This window comes from Microtus oregoni, unplaced genomic scaffold, assembly GCF_018167655.1.
Source record: "Microtus oregoni isolate MIOR12 unplaced genomic scaffold, Mior012 000042F_ref0000377, whole genome shotgun sequence".
Lineage (NCBI taxonomy): Eukaryota > Metazoa > Chordata > Mammalia > Rodentia > Cricetidae > Microtus > Microtus oregoni.
In genome coordinates this window covers 3,833,901-3,859,886 of record NW_024543209.1, presented here as the reverse complement: position 1 = coordinate 3,859,886, position 25,986 = coordinate 3,833,901, and positions in this window count along the sequence as shown.

Sequence of the window (25,986 nt, the reverse complement as noted above, 5' to 3'; positions counted from 1 at the left end):
GGTGAGCAAGCCTGCTCAGATCCATGTTAGAGCGTGCCCAGACCTGCACCCTTGCTAGAAAGACTGTCTACGAATTAAGACAAAGAGTGAGATGGGATATAATTTAGGAGAGACAGAAAAATACCCTCTCCCCCACCCTCAGGCCAGAGTAGGAGGAAGATGTCCACATTAGAATCAGCCAGAATAATTGAGCAGCTGATGCTTTCGTGGAAGACCGAGATGAGAAAACCACAGATTTGCAAGCTATGAAGTCCACATTAGGAACTGCTTCTGCTCCAAAGCACGACTCCTCATGTCCACAAGGTAACTGAGAGCAGATGAGAAGCCCAGACTCCATCCCTGCTTTGGTCTCGTGTGCCTCCTTTACTCCAGATCACCCATTCACCCCTGCGCATAGGCGTGTGGTGTTATCTTGTCCCCCTTCAAGTCTGAAGGGACAAAGAGAAATAAAGGCATCTTACCGTATCCCGTTCCATGCTGCCAAGGATAGGTCTCCCCTCAATATTCCAAACCCTAGTTCCACCTTGGGTTCTGGGAGCAGCAGAACCTCCCAGGCTAGGCCACTGCCAGATGAGAGCTATTACCCTTGACGGTGAGCTGCACCGTGGAGCTATGAGTAGCCCCATAACTGTTCCTCTTCCCAATCTATTCATTATATCTGCTTTCTCTGTATCCCTCAACTCTCATCTTGTCAACTGGTCTTTGGGAGTGGGTGTCCAAGCTCAGTATTTTAAGGCTGCTTCTGCCTAAACCTCAGGTTACTGGGATCCGTGGAAGTCAAGGCAAGAATCAAGCTCTTTGTCCCAGTCAGTTAGCTCTTCACTTACACAGCAGCATCCAAGTGTGGGGGTTGCACCATATCCCCACCTTGCACAGAAATACCCGTCGTGGAATATTATTTTAAGATGTGTTACATTTGTTTATGCTGTGGAACATTTGCTCAATGACGCAAAGATGTGTTGCTTTCTTTTATGCTGAATTTGTTTAACTCTGTGAAGCTGTGTTACTTTGCCTTTCTAAAACATCTGATTGGTCTAAGAAAGAGCTGAATGACCAATAGCAAGGCAGGAGAAAGGATAGGTGGGGCTGGCAGGCAGAGAATAAATAGGAGGAGAAATCTGGGAAGACAAGATCAAGGAGCAAGAGAAGGAGGAGGACTCCAGGGCCAGCCACCCTACTATACAGCAAGCCACAGAGTAAGAAGTAACGAAAGGTATATAGGATAAAGATAAAAGCCCAGAGGCAAAAGGTAGACTGGATAATTTAAGGCAAACAGGCTAGAAACAAGTCAAGCTAAGGCTGGGTATTATTCATAAGAAAGAATAAACCTTCACATGTTTATTGGGAGCTGGGTGGCAGCTTCCCCGCAAAGAGAAAGCCAAAAAAGTTCAAAAAGACAACCAACTACAAACAACTTTTTCCTTAATGAGAAAACTGTCCTTTCACTGTGGTTTATATTTATTAAAGGCAAACAATTAAGTAATGCAAAGCACCAGTGTAATTGCTCACCTGATAGTGGAGCAAAAGGCCCAGGATACGTGAAGCCTTGGGGTAGGTCAAACGACTCTGGTAAAGTGAAGCGTTCAGATTACACTTATAATTCCAAACTAAACTGCAGAGTTCAGGACTGAGTGGGATTCACAGTGCTTTAAATTGACAGCACCCGCCTTCACACGCATGGTCAAATTTTCTCTTCCTTGAGGTTCAAACACTCCGTTTACTGTACAGTTCCCTGCTCCCCACTCCAGTGCTGATCCCCAACAATGGAAGGCTTTCTTCTAGCTCCTCCCATGTCCTTTCCCTCTAACCCCTCTCATGTTCCCCTCCCCATCACTCTCAAAGTGATAGCCTCTTTTTTCTTTTATTATGGTTGTACATATGTGCACAAATATTAAATAGAAGCTGCCAAGTCTGTTTGTGCATATATATGGTTTCAGGGATGACTACCCTGTATTGGATAACCAATTAGGGGACTCGTCTCTGGGAAAGGCTGACTCTCCTTTCTCAGCAGTCATTAGGTATCTAAGGGTGGGACCCTGTGAGGTTTTTCCCCTTCCTAGTTAGCATGTCTTCTGACATTATCATTATGTGTATAGCCATTTCTAGGACAGATAGAAGACTCACAGAAGACTACCTGGTATTTCTGGCTCTTACAATATCTCCTCCCCCTCTTCCGTAATATTTCCTAAGTCATAGATGCAGGAGCTGGGCTGTAAATGTATCCACTGAGAATGTTTTCTAACATGTAACAAATATATTTATTACTTAGTGGCCTCACCAATGCCAAGTGTGTAATAGCACAGAAACAGAAATCTCGTTTTCTATATAGATGAAGCCTGACCACTTAACCCAGAGAACCTGTAGATAGTCAACAAATATTATCATAAGCCAAGGATGACGGTGCATGCCTATAATCACAGCCCTGGGAAACAGAGAAAGGAGATTCAGTTCAACAACATCCTTGGCTACATAACAAAGTCAAGGCAAATGACTGTAGAACATCTGAGAAACTTCAGACTCACTATACATGAAATTTTAATTTACTTGAACTATTAAAGCTATTTAAGTATTTGGGGAACTTCTTCTTATGTGAACAAGATGTAACATTAAGGTCTGATCATACAAAGCCTCCAAAGACTCATATGCCAAAAGCTTGGTTCCCAGCCTGTGGTGATATTGGAAGGTAAGTTGTAGCACAATTAATAAAAACTCAGAGACAAATATTATAGTTCAACCTGAAAGTCAGAAAAGCAAAATAGGCAGCTTCTGGCTCTTACCTCTACCCTCAATCTAAAATGGTAAACCTGCCTCCAGAAATCTCAGAATGAGACTGTGTCTGAGAGCTGTCTCCTCCTGTTTTATATTCCTCTCTAGGGCTGGGATTAAAAGCATGTACCACTACCTCCTGGTTTCTATGGCAAACTAGTGTGGCTACTGGGATTAAAGGTGTGTGTCACCACTGTCTGGCCTGTAAGGCTGACCAGTGGGGCTGCTTTACTCTCTGATCTTCAGGCAAGCTTTATTTATTAAAATACAAATGAAATATCACTACATTTCCCCTTTTTGTCTAAAATTTAAAAAGAAGACTATAATAAGAAAAACTGTATACAATAGTTACATGATAATAAACAATATATACAGGTAATAAATACATCAATAATATCTGGTCCATTTGCATTTGACAAATTCAGAGTAAATATTCCATATCTGTCCTATTTTGGTGAGTCCAAAGCCCTGTACATAATTTACTTTCTATCATAACTTGCTTTCTGCATTAGATAAACAAGGAAAATTGTAACTATCTGGTCTTCAACTCCCTCAGAGACCCAAGAAGGAAATAATATTAACTAAGTAAGCAGAAAATGGGAACAAACGATTTCTAAAAAAATGTGAGAAATGACAGAAGCAGCTGGCTGCCTGCACAGTCACCAAAAGTCCCTCTGCAACATTGGGGCATCCATTTTCAGCCTACAGACCTAGCATATCCAATAGATATGAAATATCTTTTCTGAAATATCACTACAATAAGTGGTGGAACCTTAAAAATGTAGGGTCTAATGGAAGGAAGTTACACAAGTAACATGCTCTTAAAGAAAATACTGGGACCCTGGTGACATGGGATTCCCCTCTGAATGCTGTGAATACCACTGGTGAATAAAGAAACTGCCTTGGCCTATTGATAAGGCAGAAGTTAGGTAGGCAGGGAAAACTAACTGAATGCTGGGAAAAGGAAAGCAGAGTTGGAGAGAAGCCATGGAGCCACTGCCAGAGACAGACACTGGTACCTAGCAATACACAGATTAATAAAAATGGGTTAATCTAAGATGTAAGAGTTAGTCAATAAGAAGTTAGAGCTAATGGGCCAAGCAGTGTTTTAAATAATATAGTTTCTGTGTGATTATTTCAGGTCTGAACTGCCGGTCGGCTGGGAAACAAACAAGCAGTCTCTTTGCTACACCTTGGCATCTTCCTCTCTCTTTGCTTCTTGGGTACCGTGAAGTGAGCAGTTTCCCAGCACACATCCCCATCCTGAGGTACTGCCTTGCCATGATTACAAAAGCCATGGTGCCAGGCACTGCAGCCTGAAATTACCAAAAGTCGAAAGTCAAAGCTAAAATAATTTATTCTCCCGTTTAAGCTCTTTATCTTCAGGCCTTTCGTCACAGTGAAGGAAAGCTGACTCACAAGAGGTTGTTTGCAAATGGATCTCAAAGTCAGGCATAATTAACTGATGCCAAAACCACCTTATGCATTTATGAATCTACTGGAATCATACCTTAGGGAGCATCTTTATATATAACTAGGTGTTTAAGAAAATTCAGGGCTTTTTTTCTTTCTATCACTTACTTTTGATCATGAGTGAGTGAGTAAGTGAGTGAGTGTGTGTGTGTATATATGTGTGTGCATGCATGTGTGTATGTGGGGGGGGGAAAGAAAGAGAAAGAAAAAGAAAGAAAGAAAGAAAGAAAGAAAGAAAGAGAAATAAAGAGAGAGGGAGGGAGGGAGGGAGGGAGGGAGGGAGGGAGGGAGGAAGGAAGGAAGGAAGAAAGAAAGAAAGAAAGAAAGAAAGAAAGGTTTTAAACTCATAATCCCTCTGTTTTCACTTTCAGAGTTCAAGGCTTACAAGTAAAGTGCCATCATGCCTAGCCTCAAATATTATTTTTTAAACCCAAAAGTAGTTTTTGAAAGGTAGCCATGGTATATAAAATTCACCATAGGAATATGTAAGCAAATACACACACACATACACACACACACACACACACACACACACACACACCTCATGCCATCAGATATCACAAAAGGTCAAAAGTGAAATACCTTGGCTGTGGGTAAAATTAACCAAAGCCAATCGGGTATAACTCAGGTTATTGATGTCTCTACAGCCTAGCTACCAAATTCTAGGGAAACTTGGCCTCTGATCTGATTCTGCAGCAATACCGTTACCCTAATAACTTTTATTGTCAAGTAAGCACAATGCATTACTACAAATTTCTCTGTATATAAAGAAACAGTCACGAGCTGATGCCTTGTAGCCCCAGATCCAGATCCACAAGTAGACACAGGACTGTTTAGTAACTGGAAAGGAGAGAAAAAAAAACCGGTTCAGTCCCTGGAGCCCATGAGTTACACTGGCAAAGGGCTCGCAGAAGGAAGGAATAACATATAATGTTTATGAGTCTTAGTGTTTGTGTGGGCACAGATGCCTTGCCGAAAAACTGTGAAACCTAAGGAACTTGGCGGCACGATGTATCATCTTAAGAAAGGATGATAAATTGTGGAGAAGTGACCACACAAAGGAAAGGGCATTTGGGAGCCCAGGGTTGATGAAGTGTGGAAGACGATTAGGAGTATATGGAGGAAATGAAGAGACGATAAGGGCAACTCCAGTCAGGTCTATTTATGTACAGTCATTTATGGGCTCCCTGTCTCCAGTGATAAGAGTTGTTCTGCTCTTCCTGGTACACGGAGAGTGCCATTCTCATGGGAAATGTGAGCCCTGCTTTTAGAAAGATGGGGGGTGGCAGAGAGCTCTTTCTGCGTCTGTTATTATTCGGTTGCCTCTAGCTCAAAATAATTAATATGCCAAAGTGTGTATTTTAAGGTGGCATATTTTGAACGCCTTCAGAAGGGAACCTCGAGGACCGTTCCCATGAGTATTCTCACGATAGAAACTTCATTTTCTACTCCTCTAAGTTGCCACTACCTCCCTTCTCTGAGGGAAGCCTCAACTGTCTGGTCCTTTCCTGTGCACTTAGCCTATAAAATAAATGTGTGTGTTTCTCTTAGTTAGGGTTTCGATTGATGCAATGAAACACCATGACCAAAAAGCATGTTGGGGAGGAAAGATCTTTCAGCTTACACTTCCACATCAGAGTTCACCGCTGGAGGAAGTCAGGACAGGAACCTAGGGGCAGGAGCTGAAGCAGAGACCATGGAGGAGTGCTGCTTACTAGCTTGCTTCCCATGACTTGCTCAACCTGCTTTCTTCTAGAACCCAAGACCACCAGCCCAGGGACGGCAGCACCCACAATGAGCGGGACCTTCCTGTCAAGCACTAATTAAGAACAAGCCAGACCTTTTGGAGGCAATTTCTCAATTGATGCTCCCTCCATTCAGATAACTCTAGACTGTGTGCCAAGTTGACATAAGACTAGGCAGCACAATGCTCCTCTCCTGTCCTCTGTCTCCCACTCGTGTCCGAAATGTGAGATGAGGCGAGCATGGTGGCACTATCTGGTACCCCAGCATCAGGAGGCTGAATCTGGACAGGAGTTCAAAGTCAGTTTTGGCAACAATGGGAGACATCCAAAAAATATATATATAAAAAAAAAAGTAGTGAGTCTCTAACTCGGTTTCTTGATTGAAACAAAACAAAAGAGGAAGACAGTAAAAGTGACCACAGAGGAATCCAGGTAACCCCCAAACACAGAAGCTATTGCTGTTGTCCTTGACTCCCCCTCAGAGGTCAAAGTTAAGTCTCTCTGGTTGAGGACACACCATCCATTTAGGACACAGCACCTGGATGACTCAAGCTGGGTCTAACTGCAAGCCTCTCTTCCCTGGAGTCTAGCTTCTGTAGCACCAAAAAGCATTGAGCAAACTGCAAGGGAAGGAAGCAGTTTTTAGTCCTATCCAGTTGTCACATGTATGAACCACAGCAATGACCATCATGGCTGAGAGATCCCTAAAGGGGCAGCCGTGGGCCTCCCGTGGCGTTGGTAAGCAACAGATGTCTGAGGGACTTAAGGCACACTCCACCAGAAGGAAAACCATGCCTCGAACTGAGAACCTAATCCACTCCTCAGGGCCAGTGAGGTCCTGGGTCTTAGAAGAGAATCTACTACTTCCACTTTGCCAGACTGGCATAAATTCCTAACTACATTCTAAATTTCATCTTTTTACCCACAGATAAATAGATTTATAGCTACCACCCCTCACCCCACCCCCAAAACGGCTTCTCTTTATGGCAAATTGAAACCATCGCAGAAACCCATAAGCAAACAGTGTGGAGATCAATGGGTGGTGGGGAGCCCAGTCACAGTGGATGTAGCTACAACATCTATGGCTCAGGGAATACCACCAAATCAAAAAAGAGTAGAGGGATATGGCAAAGGGGACAATTTACTCCACAAACTAAAAAGCAGTCCTGACACAGAGATGGATTTGGTGGTCAGTGGATGAGGCTACATATTACACTCTGAAATGAATGGTCCAGGGAAATGTTTTGGCTGTGATTTGACTCTGATGTGAATATTTATTTTTGAGACAAGTTCTCTCTATGTAGATTTGCCTAGCCCAGAACTCACTATGTAGAACAAGCCAGCCTCAAACTTACAGAGATCTGCTTGGTCTGCCTCCTGAGTACAGAGATTAAAGGCAAAATCTTTTGCTAAGTAGAAACTAAATCCCTGGCACTGGCGAGGCCTGGGGGTATGGAGGGGTCCATATTTGAACCTGAGACAAGCAGCAGGGCCACAGACCTCAAAGAAGAGAATGATGGACAGATTTTTAGGGATCCGTGGATGGACTATTTCCGGCTTCAAGGTGATAAAACTGAATAAATCTTATAACACAGTTAGAGGGGTCCAATCTAGCCAGCTAGACCAGCTAAACTGGTGAGCTCTGGGTTTGAGTGAGAGAGCCTGACTCGATTCACGAGGAAGAAGAAGAAGACACAGCAGCAGTCACCTCCAGCCTGCACACACAAATGCTCCCCATAAATGCTCCCACACATAGGCAACAAGAATACACACAGACTTGCCTCACAATGGCTGGGCGGACATTTGGACTGTAGCCAGAGGGATTCATTTTGACCTAAGACAGAATCCCTGTCTCAGGGAAAATAAGCAAAGCGGCATAAATATAGTGGCAGTGCCCATAATCCTAGTACTTTCAAAGCAGAGGCTGAAGGATCGGGAGTTCAAGGCCAGCCCCTCCTCCCTCAGTCACTAACCCACACCTCCTAGGCAGCCTATGCTGGGTTATTAGAGTACTTAGGGCCAATTTAGACAAAAAAACGAGAAAAGGAGCCAACTTCCGTTCTTGCCATAGTTCCTTCGGGGAGTCTGTAGGCACTTCAAAGCTTGACTAGACTAGGGAAGGAGGAAAAGTGGAAAATAAGTAAGTATTCTGTACTCTAGGGCTTCATCGTTCGTTTCCAGTCCCTTGGAGAATGTATTGAAAAGGGGCTGGGGGGAAGAATGCTCCTAAAGTCTGTCAGACATGTACGTGATTGTAGGTGGAGTCTTCTACTCAGACAGAAACACAACCCAGTGACTACAAAGTAATGACAAAATTCAGAATGGGTCTGAAGAGTCCTTTGGCCTATCCCCTGGGAACTTCTGAGGGTTTCTTGTCTCTATCATCAAAAGCCTGGCTAGCATTGAAGTTTGAAGATTACATCTTTGGACAGGGACTGCTTTGATGTGTCTTTAGGAAGGGTTTCCCTCCATGAATTGGCGAGAGGCAGCCACTTTGCACCCTGAGGATTCATGGGGTCAGGAATTTGGGAGCAGCTCCTGCAAGAGCCTCAGCTGTATTAAAACAGCAGTCTTGGGCCAAAAGATGACTCAGCAAGTAAAAAACACTTCAATGCCCAGAATCCACATGCTGGGAGGAAAGAACCAGCTCAGACAAGTTGTCCTCTAACCGCAACAAATATCACACACTCACATATCACACACACACACACACACACACACACACACACACACATCACACACTCACACACATATCACACACTCACACACATATCACACACCCACACACATATCACATGCACATATCACACACATATCACACACACACATCACACACTCACACATATCACACACTCACACATATCACACACAAATATCACACACACACATATCATACACACACATATCACACTCACACACATATCACACACACATATCACACTCACACACATATCACATGCACACATATATCACACGCACACATATATCACACACACATATAACACACTCACACATATCACACGCACACACATATCACACACACACATATCACACACACATATCACACACTCACATATCACACACACACATATCACACACTCACACATATCACATGCACACATATATCACACGCACACATATATCACACACACATATAACACACTCACACATATCACACACTCACACATATCACACACATATCACACACATATTACACACACATATCACACTCACACACATATCACACACTCACACACATATCACACACTCACACATATCACACACTCACACACATATCACACACTCACACATATCACACACTCACACACATATCACACACACACATATCACACACTCACACATATCACACACTCACACATATCACACACTCACACACATATCACACACACATATCACACACACATATCACACACTCACACATATCACACACTCACACACATATCACACACACATATCACACACTCACACATCACACGCACACACATATCACACACACACATATCACACACTCACACATATCACACGCACACACATATCACACACACATATCACACACACATATCACACGCACACATATATCACACACACACATATAACACACTCACACATATCACACACTCACACATATCACACACACACATATCACACACACATATCACACACTCACACATATCACACACATATCACACTCACACACATATCACACACACACATCACACACTCACACACATATCACACACACACATATCACACACACATATCACACACTCACACACATATCACACACACACATATCACACTCACACACATATCACACACACATCACACACTCACACACATATCACACACACACAACACACACTCGCACACATATCACACACACATATCACACACTCACACACATATCACACACTCACACACATATCACACACACATATCACACACTCACACACATATCACACACACATATCACACACTCACACACATATCACACTCACACACATATCACACACACATATCACACACTCACACACATATCACACACACACATCACACACTCACACACATATCACACACACATATCACACATTCACACATATCACACACTCACACACATATCACACACACACATCACACACTCACACATATCACACACTCACACACATATCACACACTCACACACATATCACACACTCACACATATCACACACACACTTATCACACACACATATCACACACACACATATCACACACACACATATCACACACTCACACAAATCACACACACACACAATAAGTAAACAAAATGTAAAAGGAAATGTCACGTATTTTTAAAGAAACGGTTCAATGTGGAGGTACACACCTGCAATCCCAGCACCTGGGAGACAGGAGTCTCTGGAGTTCAAGAGTATCCTCAGCAACATAGTGAGTTACATGGAATCCTGTCTCCAAAACAACAAAAAGAGAGGAGGAGGAGGCTGAAGAGGTGGCCCCATGAGTAAAAAACTTGCGGCCAAAACATGAGGACCAGGGTTTGCATCCTCAGAACCCACACAAATGCTGGGTGGGTGTAACAGCCTGTGAGCAATCCCAACACCCAGAAGACAGAGACCAGCGACCTCCAGAGCAAGCTGGTTAATGAGACTAGCTGAACTGGTGAGCTCAGGGTTCATGGGAGAGACCCTACCTCAATCCTCTGGCCTCCACACACAAACACAGCCCCCACACAGGCATACCACACACACAGAGAGACAAAGCCAAGGCCATTTCTTTGGGAGATGCTTGGAGAACACAGTCATCTGTTGACTACCTGGCAGGAGAATAATATAAAAGGATTGGGTGACCTAAGAACAGCTGGAGTGGTGAGGGCAGATGGCAGAGGGGTTCATGGCCCTGAGGGAGAGCACTGAAAACCTACACAGGAGGACAGACAAAACCCAAAGGTGAGGGGGGAGGGGAAAAGAAGAGTCAGCTGAATCCCCTGTGGCAGAACACGTACAGAGTACACGCATCTGTCGATAGTGACAAAGGAAGAAACACAGAGGCCGGAGCCACCTTAGACCAAGGTAACTGTGGAAGGCCCTTCTGTCCTCATCAACCCAGGTAATTGTAAGAGAAGCAGCAATGCATGCTGGGGCTCTCCTCTCTTACCCTGTGCCCCGTGCTTTCCCTATCGCCTGATATGGGACTTCAGGCAACCCTGCTGAAGTACTCCTATGTCCATTCTGCAAGCAAGCAAACTGACATTTAGAGAAGGTCATAATGTAGCATAAGACATAAGCCAGTCCAAGGAGCACCCACACAAGGAGGAATGTTATTTTAAGATGTGTTACATTTGTTTATGCTGTGGAACATTTGTTTAATGATACAAAGATGTGCTGCATTCTTTTATGTTGCATTTTTTTAACTCTGTGAAGCTGTGTTACTTTGCCTGTCTAAAACACCTGATTGGTCTAATAAAGAGTTGAATGAAAAAGGATAGGCGGGGCTGGCAGGCAGAGAGAATAAATAGGAGGAGAAATCTGGGGAGAAAAGACCAGGGAGCAGAAGAAGAAGGGGAAGACATCAGGAGCCAGTCACCCAGCAGCACAGCAAGTCACAGAGTAAGAGGTAAAGGAAAATAAAAAACCCAGAAGAGAAAGATAGATGGGATAATTTAAGAAAAGCTAGCTAGAAACAAGCCAAGCTAAAGCCGGGAATTAATAAGTAAGAATAACCCTCTGTGTATTTATTTGGGAGAAGGGTAGTGCTCCCCACCCCCAAAAAAGAATAAAGAGAAAAAAAGAAAAGAAAAGAAAACCAACTACAGAGGAAACCAACATGGTGGGAGGGCAGAACAGAAGGGATAGAAATGCCAGCCTCAATAAAGGCAGAAAGGGACAAGGATATGAAGACAAAAGTTTCTCAGCTTGCACACCTCTGTTGAGCAGACCCTGGACCCTAATCCTCAGCAGATTTGGGTTCTCAGCCACAGGAAGCTAGCAGGGAATTAACTAACCTTGAAATGAGATTTAATTGTTCTACAGAAACATTAGCGTGTGTTCCAGCCAAGAAGAAGAAAGGTTTATGATCAGACGACAGACCAAGGTAACGATGATTCTGGATCAACCAGGGAGTAAGGTGAGGTCAAGGGGGAACAGGCCAAGGAAGGAGAATAGTCTGTGGAGGAGTACAAAATGGACAAGAATTTCAGTTGTTCTTTGTTCCAGGATGGGAAGAAAGAGACCGGGATTCAGCCCTCCATGAGACCACAGAGCAGCAATGAAGTCACACTCCTGTGAGGATCTGTTCCAGGAATCTCACAGTGGGAGGCAGGAACACATTTCTCAAGACAAGTTAAAGCTCACCGAGGGCTGGGGAATGAGGGAGACACATCCAAGATGACTCACAGAGGCTGTTGGTGGCTCCATTTCTCTGTGCTTATATTCTAAGACAGCAAAGAAGGAAACCATCACACATTTGTAATGAGTACACACTGTGGCAAACATCATGCCAAGATAAGAGAAAGGGGGAGGAGAGAAGAAAAGAAGGAGAGGGAGGACAAAAAGGCCAGGGGGAGCAGGAAAAAGAAGGAGGGGAAGGAGAGGAAAAAGAGGAGGAGGAAAGAAAGAGGAGCAGGGAGAGGAGGGGGAAAAGAGGGAGGAGAAGGGAGAAAAGTTAGGAAGAAAGAAAGTGGAAAGGAAGAGATTGGAGGTGCCAGAAGAATCCTAACTTCCCTGGTCCAAAGTCCTATGGAGAAACCGTGTAAGATAAAAGTCAACTGCAAAATAGCAGACTACTGGGGGGCATGGGGCCTCTCGGGCCACCCTTCAGGAGTAAGAAGAGTTTTCTGAGATAGGTGTCTTCCTAGCAGAGTCCAAAAGGACATTGCATAGAGTTGTGGCTACTCAATGAGTCCTGACCAGCATTCGTACTTAAAGTGGCCTAGAATGGAAAGGAACAGAGTTCACCACCTGTGTAGGAGCTCCTCATAGCACATCTGTGTGAGGCCCGTTTGCATCTGTGTACTCCTGCCAGGTGAGCGCCAGGTTAGGCTAGAGAGCATGTTACATCATAACTTCACTTATGTATTTCCTGTGCATAGACTAAGGGACTGGAGAGAGGACTCAGCAGTTAAGATGTCCTGCTCATTCTGAGGAACTGAATTTGGTTCTCAGAACCCATCAGGAGATTCACAGCTGTAGTTCCAGCTCCAAGAGACCGGGTACCCTCTTCTGGCATCTACGGGCACCCAAACACACAAACTCAAACACAGACACACACAGATAAATTAAAAATACATCTTAAAAATAAGTTTGGAAAAACACTAGTTATAGTATAAAATGAAAGAAGAAAATAGAAAGCAATAAAACTGTAATAATAGGTATCAATAAAATGTATCAGTCAGGACTAGCTGGGTGACGACGCAATGACAACCAACAGATGTCACTTGCCTACAGCAAGGGTTGGCGTGTACAGATATTACACATCAGTAGGCAATCATCTAGGGCTCCCCTTGTCCTATATTCACTCTAGAAGATAGTGTATGCTAAGAATCATCTCCATATGGAATATTAGTGGTCACATGAGAGCTAAAAATATGAATCATTTATGGCTAGTAAACACCCTCCTGGAAGTGTCGCTGGCTCACAACTCAACTGGTTAAAGCAAAGGGGCTGCACTTGACAGTAGCGAGAGAAGGAAGGCAGAGCCCCTTGTTAATGATAGTTATACAGCCTGGTGGGGTGGTGCATGCCTGTCATCCAGGAGGCTAAAGCAGAAGGACCAGGAGTTCTAGGCCAGCCTGCACTACACAGTGAAACCCTGTCTCAAAAAACTAAAAATAAACACACTCTTCCTGCAAGAGGTTAGAGGAGGAGACAAAAGACGAGGTGCATCTTGAAAACTGCACTGTGATGCTTGGAGTCTCCCCTGAGAACAATGATAAGCCACTGAAAAGCTGTAAAGAAAGTGACCAGATGTCCCCTAGGTAAGGTGCCTCTGCCTGTAGCGTGACGTGGATGGAGAAGGGCTGAGAATGCAAACAGGGAACCTACAGTATTAATCAGCTTGGCCAGACCAAATGCCTTGCTAGAGGAGCAAAGGGCAGGCTGGACAGGGAGAGCTGGGTGGTAGAGGGCTGTGGGTTTGATCCCCAGCAATGCAAAACAGGCAGGCAGAAGGCCAGTTCTCTTCTCCCTGGCAATAATAAACCTCAGAGCTACATGTTACAAAATAAAGAGCAAGAAACACGACATTAAAAGAAGGACTTACAAAGGATGTAGCTCAGTTGGGAGAGTGTTCTGGCAGGCAGGAAGCTCTAGGTTTGTTGCCTGGGCACCCCATAAACCCAGGTGTGGTTGTGCACTCTGGTAATCTCAGCACATGGAAGATGGGGCACCCTCTGCTGCATACGGAATCCAAGGCCAGCCTGGGCTACATGACAGCCGAACAGCAGGAGAAAGGTTTATGTCGGCTCGTCCCTTAAGAAGAGGTTTCAGGACAGTCATGTTCTGTTGCCTCTGGTGGCACACATGCAACAGAGCAGCCTGGAAGTGAGAGACAGAACACTGGGAAGGAGTGGAGGATCCGACATTGCCTTCCAAAGCATTCCCTGGTGACCTACCTTCCTCCCACTAGACCCCGCTTCCTAAGGATTCCACCGCTTCCCAACAGCCTTTGGCGCATGGGCCTTTGTGGCAACAGCAGCCTGCCTACCCTCCCCTCCAAGGGAAGACATAGAAAGAATGGTGGCCAGCTGGCCACACCTCAAAGGGGTTCTACTATGAAAGACCCCAACTCTGTTACCCTTTCCTCCTGCTCCTTCCTGGTGGCTCCCCTGTGGACGTGCGGTGGGATGCACGGAGCTCACTTCAGACCCCAGAGAAGACACAGTCACACAAGAGAGGCATCTGACAAAAACATGGCTCCTGCTCCTGCAGACAGAAAAGGGGAAAGAATGCCTAACCATGCATAAATGAGCATATTTTCTTATTTGATTTGAACATTCAAATTCATCTGTATGGAGCATGTGTTTCATTATACAGGAGGCTGGTTCTGTTCAAAACGAGGCTCTGGAATGCCCTAAGTAACTCCGTGAAAGGCGTTCCAGAGCAATGTTCCTGAACATAAGCCCATAAGAGGAACAATAAATGCACACACTCAAATATACACATAAGTACAAAGTGACAATATCATAAATCCAGAGGCATCAACAAACACATTACACAGTGTTCAGGTTTCAGAGCCAGAATTCTAGTTTGGCTTCATCTTTTGCTAGCAAGGAAAAGATTTTTTAAAAAAAAAATCACATACATGTATGTGCAGAGAGAGAGAGAGAGAGAAGTCCTGTAAACACGATATTAGTGTCCATGGTAAGGTACAAATCTATGACCAGGATGGGTTCTTCCATTGGTCCCAAATGTCATTCCCCAAGGAAAAATGCCAATAGTCTCCACCTTCCAGATCTCTGCCTTGGAGAACCCAACAGCGTAACAGACTCTTCTCCCTACACAGAGCAGCCGTCTAGGCATGGAGGAAGAGCGGGATCCATGTTTTTGTCAGAGCAACTCTGTGATGTAGCGGGTATCTACATGTCCCCTCCTCTTCAGCTAAGGGCTTCAGGCAGACCGAGAGGAAAAAACCATCTCTGGAAAGTGTCAGTCTACCCAGCAATACTGTACAGCCAAGACAAGGACCCCTCTGAGACATAGAAAGCTCTTGGGAAGGTAGAAAGAATGAACCTGGTTGACCATTATTTTTTAAAATAAATGGGGTCCAGTTTGCCTCTGCTATAATCCAGGCATCACATTCATATGAGAACATAAAATGCTACCCAGCTGTACGTAAAACAATATGTGTGTTCCCAAATCATAGTGATAGCACTTGGCAGTAAGACTATATTTTGACCAAATAAAAGATGACCTAAATTTGACTCAGTGGGGTGGGATTTATGATGTGATTGCTTCTTGAAAATAATGGGATAGAGATAGGGGGATTTTGTGAGGGTGGAAGGAAAAGGATGGGAACAAGATAGGATGGAAAGTTACGTGCCTTTCGCTGCATCTGGGGGCTTAGTTTGCACAAAGAAAAGGAAAAAAAGGAGGGGCATTTAATTTTAAATGTCTAGTGCGTCCCTCCCAAATAAAACCCTTTTTTATATCAGGCATCCATATTGCAAAACCTCACCCGTGCCAGCATCAAACACACAGAGAAGCGGCTTCTCAAATGTAATGAGGAATGCATAAAACCATTGCAGGCTCCCCCGTCTCCAGTGACTGTTACGCATTCCTCCAGTCCCTCTTTCATTCATATGTATGATCATTTGACAAGGATGTATTGTGGGCTTAATGTGTAACAGGCTTTCGGATAGGATGGGAGACAGCTCCTGCCCTAAGTGAGCCCACAGCCCAGGAAACGAGCCCACCTCCATCCAGTGTGAGAAGGGTCAGGATAGGGAAAAATACTCAACACGAGGAACACAGTACCACCGCTGAGACAACACAGGGTCCGTGAGACCCCTCGAGAGCAGATGCTACAGGCACCAGAGAGGGCAAAGTTCATAAGGTTGAGTTCTAAGAAAGGAGGCCTAAGCTAGAGAGTTCTGGAAAGATCAAAGGGATGAGCGTGCACCGTGAACAATGGTGGGCGGTGCTCCCGTGTGCGTAGCTCTTACACACATTGCGACATTTGAATGACAGACATACTGTTCCCAGATGCTCCGCTCAGCACAGGCATTCGTTAGGATGTGGGTATCGCTTATGTAACCAAAACCTTGAACTGCAAGTGTTGTAAGCAGAATTTACTGTCTTCCCTAACAGCCCAGGCTTGAGCAACCCAGAGCTGCACAGAGCTCAAGGCCCCACGCTTATACTGCCCTAGGTCTCTAGGTTATCACACTCAGTCATCTAAAGGGAAGCCCCTCCACGTCGCAGTCCCAGCCAGAGGGACGGGGGGAACCCAAAGGGGAAGACGCTTCCTTTAACGGTGTTCACCAAGTTTTACATGCTCCACATAGACCGCGGGCCACAGCTTTGCCCATGACCACACCTGTCTACCCGAGAGCTAGAGAGACCTCCCTAATCAGGACAGGAACACAGCTAAAGACTTGTCTGGAACAGAAAGGAGAAGCGGGTACCGGGAGTAGAACATCTCTTTCCACAACATGTGTGCCCTCCTCTTGCTCTGAACCCCTGACCCTCGCAAGCTCTAAGTTCGTCACTGCCTACACCCACAACAGTGTTAAAGAATTTCCCAGAGCCCCATGACTTTAATCTCAGCACTTTGGGAGGCAGAGGCAGATGGGTCTCTGTGAGTTTGAGGCCAGCCTGATCTACATAGCAAGTTCCAGGCTATAAGAGAGCTTGTCTAAAAAGATAAAAAGAACTTCCCAGAAGACCTCTGGGGATTCCGTATGCAAATACACACATACAAATTTAATGCAATAACTAACCAGAAAGAAGGGAGGGAGAGAGGGAGGGAGGGAGGGAGGGAGGGAGGGAGGGAAGGAGGGAGGGAGGGAGGGAGTGACTTAGAGGTGTGAGATCAGTCTAAGCTACATGAGAGGCTGTCTCAAAAGAAATAAAGCCAGAGGTTGTAGCTGGGCGTAATGGCACACAACTTTAGTCCTAGTACTTGGGAGGCAGAGGCAGATGGATCTCTGTGAGCAAGGCCGTCTACCTAGTGAGTTCCAGGATAGCTAATGCTACATAATGAAACCCAGTCTTGGTGGCAGGGTGGGGAGCATCTAGAGGTTGTGTAAGTTCCTAGTTGTTAAATCCCCATGCCTGGCGCCTAACAGGAATATCCTTCTCTGACTCTACAATCTGAAAGACAAAATCCTGCTTTTGAAAAGCTTGTGCTGCCGGGCTGTGGTGGCGCACGCCTTTAATCCCAGCACTCGGGAGGCAGAGGCAGGCAGATCTCTGTGAGTTCGAGGCCAGCCTGATCTACAAGAGCTAGTTCCAGGACAGGAACCAAAAAGCTACGGAGAAACCCTGTCTCGAAAAATAAAAAAAAAAAAAAGAAAGAAAGAAAGAAAGAAAAGCTTGTGCAGTTAGCTAAGTCCCTCCGTCATCCCATCTTGGGGCTGCCACATCTTAAGGATAACTGACTTGGGGTGTAATTATGTGGGGAGGGGGGTCCTTTACAGGGGTGCCTAGATTCATGCTGTATTAAGTACCTGGGACGGGATATGCATACACCAATAACCAGAGTTGTAGAAAACTCCTGTGAATCCTGTCCCTGGTCCAAAAAGATCCGCATTCCAAATGCAAAATCCATTCATCCCATCCTGGAGTCCCCATGGGTTTCAGCACATTAAAGCATGGCAGAGTTTTAGTAAGCAGAACAACTCCCTATCTTATGCCTCTTGGGGTTCAGCTAAGGCCTGTACACATATTCTAGCTGACCACTCACATTTTGTACGCCTGGCCTCCTTTCTCTAATACAGGTATTATTGCTGTTTTATTCTTTTTGTTTGGTTGGTTTTGGGTTTTTTCTGTTTGTTTGCTTGTATGCTGGCTTGCTCTTCAAGACAGGGTCTCCTCTGTGTAGCCCTGGCTGTCCTGGAGCTCTGTAGACCAGGCTGGCCTCAGGCTCAGAGATCTTTTTCTACCTCTCCCTGCCCCCTTTCTACCGTTTATGTTGATCATGTTCTAAGCAAGAACCTCCATCAGCCTCTGTTTAAACTAGCTGGTATAATTAGCTTTGCTCGCTGGGTTCTCTTCCTCTCTCTGGCACGGTCCCCATTTGCCAGAAAGACAATATGGTCTCATGGCAAGAGTAAAGAACCTTGGAGTCAGTAAAGGCAGATTCACATTTTCTCTCCAACAACTTCTAGCTAAACGTACTTAGTCTCTCGGGCTCCCAGTTTCCTCCTCTCTGTATGTGGAAATAGCCCTACCATGCTAGGTCATTAACCGATAGAATACTCAAGAGAATTAAATAACATAAGAGCCATAGCACATCTTGATTAGGCCTACGAACCTTTGACTACGATCTCAGTACTTGGAAAGTCAAGGCAGGAAGAACAGGGTTCTAGGTCAGCTTCAGCTACATAACAAGTTCAAGACCTGCCCAAGTTCCATGAGACAAACAACCAAGTAGATAGGAAGCATGTTACCAGTGTGGTGTGGGTGTCACATGTCCTTGCTCTCCCCATCTCCTACCTGACACCATCACCACTTTCCTTCCTCCCTCCTGAGGGGCCCTGGAGGCTGGCAGATGCAATGGTGAGCAACAAGGTCCCAGTAGAAGATACCAGCCTTGTCCTGGCATCCGACCCTATGTCATGGCGATGGCAACCAGGCGTGAGTTCTGAGTAGATTTTGAGACTAACCAATCATTTCCAAGTGAAGCTATTGGAGCCATAAGCCTATTCTCCCGGTGTCCTGAGGCCATTTGTCTTACTTTTCTCTGGAAACGCGCTTGGACTGCATTCTCATCCACCGCTACTGCTCTCTCAACAGATTTATGCTCCCAAAAGACAGGATTTGATCTTGAAAGTGTTCCAAATACATCCTGTCTAGAGATGCTTAGGACTAACCAAGGATTAATGGCCAAAAGCAACTTAACTGGAGAATGGCAATGGCCCAGAAGGACCTGGTAAGGACTGCCTGGCACGAAGCAGCACTTGCTGGTGAACTTCTCGAAGCGCTGAAATAAAAGGGTCAAGAGTCATCTACTTAAGTAAAGCTCTCCTCGGCAAAACACTGCAGTCCAGTTCCACTGTCACAATGAGCTATTATGTGTGTGTGACACCGACTTAACATAAGGATTACACCAGTCATAAGACATTCCTTTATAATACCTAAAGCACGAGTCCAGCTTGGTGGTGTTTTTACAAACCTAACGTCCGTCCAGGAGAATGATTCGAAAAACCTGTCTCCTTCATTTAACATTTCTGGGTTCAAGTGGTCATCAAAACATCAATACAGACATCACCTCCAGAAAAACAATATGTGAACCAGGAACCACCAATTCTCCCCACCCCTTGTGGCTCAAATGCCTTCTTCATCTTTGAGTTGCTAAGCAAGACTCTAAGGGCAAGAACGGGATACCCAACGAGCCCTAATGACCCAGACGTGGAATGTTCCTCTTCCCTGAGTAGATCGTGCCAAAGCCAAGCCTCTTTAAGTAAAAAAGGCCATCTATGAGTCATTAGAGACAGAAGTGCCAAGAAAGCTACTGGATTAGTTCACCATTATAGGCAGGAGACTTGCAACTGCCAACTGCTTTATAACCGTTTTTATGAAGTATTACTCACAGTCCTCCAAGGAGATAAATGAGGAAAATAAGCCTTTTACTTAAAGAGTCATTTGGCCACAGTCATCCTGGAAGCAGCAAGTTCATGTTCGGACCTCCAGGTCAACATTCCATCTCATACACCACTTGGTCTTCCAACAAGAATATCCTGACATTAATGGAAACGAGGTGTGAGGTTATATTAAGAGCCCAAGTAAAACGGGTGAGTTAGGTACAGCTGAGACCAGAGGACAGAAAACCTGCTTCCAACTTTGGTCAGTTGATTACTATCGATGGTAAAGTTAGGGTACAATACAGTAACCCTAACAGGGGCTACTCTGACTTGGATCATAAATACCCCCCATCACATGTACTACATGTACATGTATCCTCTCAAGTTATATAAATGTGATAAACAGTATCCTCTCAAGTTAATGGATGATCAGAACTTAAAGCTTGGCAAGATTTTAGTCCTAAATTAAATGTATGTCATAAGCTCTATTTGCAGAAATCAATGCTTGATTTAGTGTAGTTAGTGTCCCTAAAGTTGTAGCATTACAGAAATATCAGTTAGTCTTATCCATTTGTATATAGTTGTTGATACTGATGCTTTGCTATCTGTTTGTTTGCTGATTGGGTCTTTGTGGTGTATTTTTGGGGGAGTGGGATGTTTGAGACAGGAATCACCCTTTTACCCAGGCTGGTCTAGAACTCACTATGTAGTTCAGGCTGACTTCAAACTCACGGAAATCTTATTGTTCTCAGTCTCCTAAGTATAGGTATGAGTGACCTTGTCCAATCCAATATGATTTTATTACATTTAATTATTCATGTGGGAGTGGGGCATATGTGTAGGGGCCAGGGGACAACTTGCAAAAGTCGCTTCTCTCTTTCTACCGTGTAGGTTCCACTTATCAGATTTCTAGACAAGCATTTTTATCCTCTAAGCCATTTTGCGCCCTGCAAACCCCTCCCAATATATTTCTTTTAAAACTCAATTTCTCTTATACAAATACTCAATCACTTTCAATAAAGAAATGGGAATGTGTGTAAAATTTCAGCGGATCATGATCCAATTTCATCTGTAAGCCTAAGTTATCACAAACAACTTACCAAAGGTTAATACAAAAAACACCAAGTAATTCAGATTCTATTCATTGCGCGGCAAAGGCAAACACGATTTCACGTAGAACTCCCTCCGCTCTGTTCATTTAAATGTCTCCCAGCTGTGAGAAGGATGTGGAAGTCTGATTTCTGGAAGCAGGAGCTACCTGGATCAGAAGGCCCTGCAGAGCCTGCTGAATGCTCTAAGACGTATTTGAAGATGCTATCTTCGACTGCCAATCAATGCTAATTTTAATGGCTACTCTAGCTGATGAGGGAACAGGGGATCAACAAAGCTATTGCTCTTGTACGAATAATAAACTGAGCGAAGCCAGTGGCACATTCCTATACTCAAGAGACAAAGGAAGGAAAAATCCCATGTCCAGACCAGCCTGGACTAGATAATAAACTCAAAGCCAGCCTGAGCTACCTAAGGAGACCCTGTCTGAAAACCCAAGGTCTAGGGATGTTGTGCAGCGACATAGTGTTTACCCAGCTTGCACAAAGCTGGGGCGGGAGTAGGTGGCAAACTTGCTGCTGTTGTTTGATTTATTTTATTAGCATCTGTTGGTTGTACATATTAATGGTGTTCGGTGAGGTATTTCAACACATGCGTATAACATGCAATCTGGCTGTTTACTGAACATAGTAACATATAATTAATGAAGATGATATATTGCCTTCCACGATGATTACCTTTGAAGGCAAAACTATATAAATGTTCTTCTGTTTAATTTGGCTACTTTTTTTTAAAGCCTCATTGCTTTATAATTAGATAGTAATTCCATACTGTGAAATGAGTACTTCCAAGAGCCAGCTCTTTTGCTAACTGCTGTAAGATGGATTTATCACCTCAAATTCACAAAAGGGGTGCCTCGATCCCCCATACTTTCCAGAGCTCCACTGTCCCATCTTATTTGAAAGAAGAGTCCGCATTCTCTGAGAAACTTCCGCGTACCCTATAGAAGAACTCGTTTACGGGCTTACCTTCAATTACCAGTGACTGATGAGATCGAAGCAGAAACTGTTGACAAGGCTTCCAGAAAAGAAGAAAGACAGACTGACAGCTAAAGGACTCATGGACGCTTCCTGCCCCACCCTGCCCCCAGTCCACCACAACTTTGCAGCCTGTGGAGAAAATGCTGGGCATCCAACTGGGATCTTGCAATTTACGAAGAGAAATCACAAACTAAAAGTGATCAGACCTGGTGGTGAAGACCTGTAATCTCAGCTAAGGAAGACTACAGTGAGAGGATTGTAAGTTCAAGACCAGCCTGGGCTACGGAGTAAATTTAAAGCCATCTTGTAAAATTTAGTGAGACCCTTTCAAAATTAAGAGTAATAAATAAATAAATAAATAAATAAATAAATGGCAGGTGCATAGCTCAGGAGAAGAGTGCTTGCCTAACATGCATGAGGCCATGGTTCAATCCTCAGGACAAAAGAAAGAAAGAAAGAAAGAAAGAAAGAAAGAAAGGGAGAGAGAGAGAGAGAAAAATAGAGTAAGGCATTGGTGGCGCATGCCTTTAATCCCAGCACTCTGGAGGCAGAGGTAGGTGGATCTCTGTGAGTTTAAGGCCAGCCTGGTCTACAGAGTGAGTTCCAGGACAGCTAGTGCTACACAGAGAAACCCTGTCTTGAAAAACCATAGAGAGAGAGAGAGAGAGAGAGAGAGAGAGAGAGAGAGAGAAGGAGGGGCAGAAGGAAGGAATTGGGGGAGGAGACTAAGAGGGAAAGAAAAAAAGTAGCAGAAAATTAAACTAAAAAAAAATATTATTCTGACAGTAATTAAGCTTCCAGGCCATCCATGGTAATCTTTTGTCAGATTGTTATTTCATTTTATTTTTAATATAAAATGTGCTTACATTTTACTGTGTGTGTGTGTACACTTGTACACTTGTATACATGCACACAGATCAGAAGCAACTTCCAGGACTCAGTTCTTCTCCCTCTGTTATGTAGATTCTGGGAATCAAACTGACGTCATCAAGTTTGATTGCATGCACCTTTACCCTCTGAGGCATCTCACCAAACCTGGAATTATTTTATACAAGGAAAATAAATAAATAAACTCTTATCTGACTAAGCCACACTATTTGGGGTGTTTTGTTCTATGCTCTTAATCTTTTCTGATGTGCTTTCCCACCACCTTAAACATAAGCAAGTTGAGACTTACTCATGAAACAATGGAGTCGTTTGCTCATTAAAACCCAACACGCTGCATGTAGAGAAACATAATTCAATCCAGAAAATCCAATTTCAGAAACCCCTACCTTGCAGAGCCTATGTACCCATAAGTTTACTGATTAAGGATAAGAGGCATCCAGGGCATCATGGTACATGCCTGTGATCTCAGCAAGATGGACATTGAGGTAACAGAATGGAGAGTGAGGCCAGATTAGGCTCCCTAGAAAGACCATGTCTCAGAACAACAAGAAATAAAGGAAATAACAGAAACAAAGAAAATAACGAAAACTGAGGAAAAACCAAACAGCTAGGCATGCCTGTGGGGATTTTCTTCATTGGATCCTTTGAGGTAGAAAGTTCCACCCTAAATCTTTTATCGTGGAAAAATCCATTGCAAATCTGGGCCACACTTTCTGGTGGCAGGAAACAAAAAAAGGCACAGAAGAAGAAATCTTTGTTTTTTGCCTGCTTGCCCTTGTTCTCGCTGGCAAGTTTATCTATCCTGTTGCTGAGGCAATTCTTCGCTGGTACTAGAACCTACTTCTTCAGGATGTACACTGGAAACAGGCAGCTCCCTAGGGCTTCCCTGACACTCTAGCACCAGATTGGAACTTTTGAGACATTCAGTCTTGTGGACTAAACAACCAGGTCCTTGGCCTTTCCTTCAGGAGACATCATATGTATTCAGACAAGCCACTCCAATAAATTCTGTGTATGTGTGGAGGAGGGTGGTGTGTGGTGTGTGTGTGTGTGTGTGTGTGTGTGTGTGTGTGTGTGTTCATTCTGTCAATTCTGCTCCTTTAGAAAATGCTGACTTGCTGGGCAGTGTTAGCACATTCCTTTAATCCCAGCACTTGAGAGGCAGAGGCAGGGGAATATCTGAGTTTGAAACTAGCCTGGTCTACAGAGTGAGTTCCAGGACAGCCAGGGCTACACAGAGGAAACTCTGTGTCAAAAAAAAAAAATTAAAAAGAAAACCCTGACTAGCACATGTATACATACATATACATACACATGTCACACATAAATGTAATTAAAAGCTTTTTAAAGAGAGAAGAAAATCACAGAAGTAAGACAGCAAATAGATAATAGACTCTCACAATCCGTTGAACTGAGTCTATGAGTTTCTGAGTAATTAAGCATTTAATTTGTCTGCTATGTAAATTAATAAAGATTAATACCTAATGATGAAAGTCCACTCCTCTCCTACATCAAATTCTTTTTTGGCCAGTGATCTTCTTAGGCCCCAAGACAAGTCCCTGCCTCACCCTACAAAGATATACAGCTCTGCATGCGTGACCCCATCTTGTCCAACTGGGCTCCTGTATAGCTGGTTCATCCTCGCTTTCCTGGGCTGTGACTGATTGAGACAGGAAGCCCTCAGTTGATTACGGTGCCCTCCAAACGGCCCACACCTGCCCTTGAATAGCGGCCATGCCTGTGGTGCTGCGCTCAGTGCTTCGCAGAATACCTGGGGCACAGTGACTTCACTGGACACCACATTTTCCCCGGCTTCCTAAGAACAACCAAAGGCTTGGGGATGGTTTCAGAGCCGGGCCAGAAGGAAATTCCACCCCACCGCTGCATTTCACTTTGCTGATTAGCACAAACCCCAGGCAGTTTCTCTAAATATCAGGCCTATAATTCCACAAGGACTTTGTCCAGATTGCTCATGGGTCAGTCTGTCTTCCTGGAAGTAGCCAGGGCTACCACTGTGTCGTGCTGATCATCAGAGTCAGCTTGATTGCCGTACTGCTCAAAGGCCAGGACCCAGTGCAGACCCGCAAACAGGCTAGCCACCAGCTAGATACTGGAGAAACTCAGTGGCAGCCAGCACAGTTACGGAAGAAGGGGGAGAGCAGGACTCTCCTTGGGAAGTCTGAACCATTCTTCTAACCCTTTGTGCTGGGTGTGCAGGCCCTTCTCTTTCTCTAGACCTGTGGGTTGTGACCTCCATATCAGATGTCTATGTTGAGATTCATAACAATAGCGAAATCACAGTTATAAAGTAGCAATAGTTTTATGGCTGGAGGTCAGCACCACCTGAGGAACTGTATTAAAGGGTCACAGCCATTAGGAAGGTTGAGAACCGCTGCTCTAGACACCCTGCCCTCCCCAAAGACTGCTCTGTGAGATCAGCTAATGTCTCTCTCAGCCTGGTTTCAGAATGAGTTCACCCAGTGGAACACTCCAGTGGGTGCTGGGGGTAAGGAGCAGAGAAAGGTCAAAGTCCACAGAGGTGCCAGGAGGTGGCCGAGCCTTTCAACTGAAACTCAGTTCTCCTGTCAGGCAACCCTCCCAGGCAAGCTGTCTTTCTTCAGGGTCCAGGATCCACTCTATCCCGACTCCTTCCACCTCAAGCACAGTAATGGCTTCCCACAGTATCACCCTAATGTACTATAACCTCCTAAGGGTGTCCTTACCTACCATTCCCAAACTTGACAAACTCTCCTCAAAGAGCGTGCCT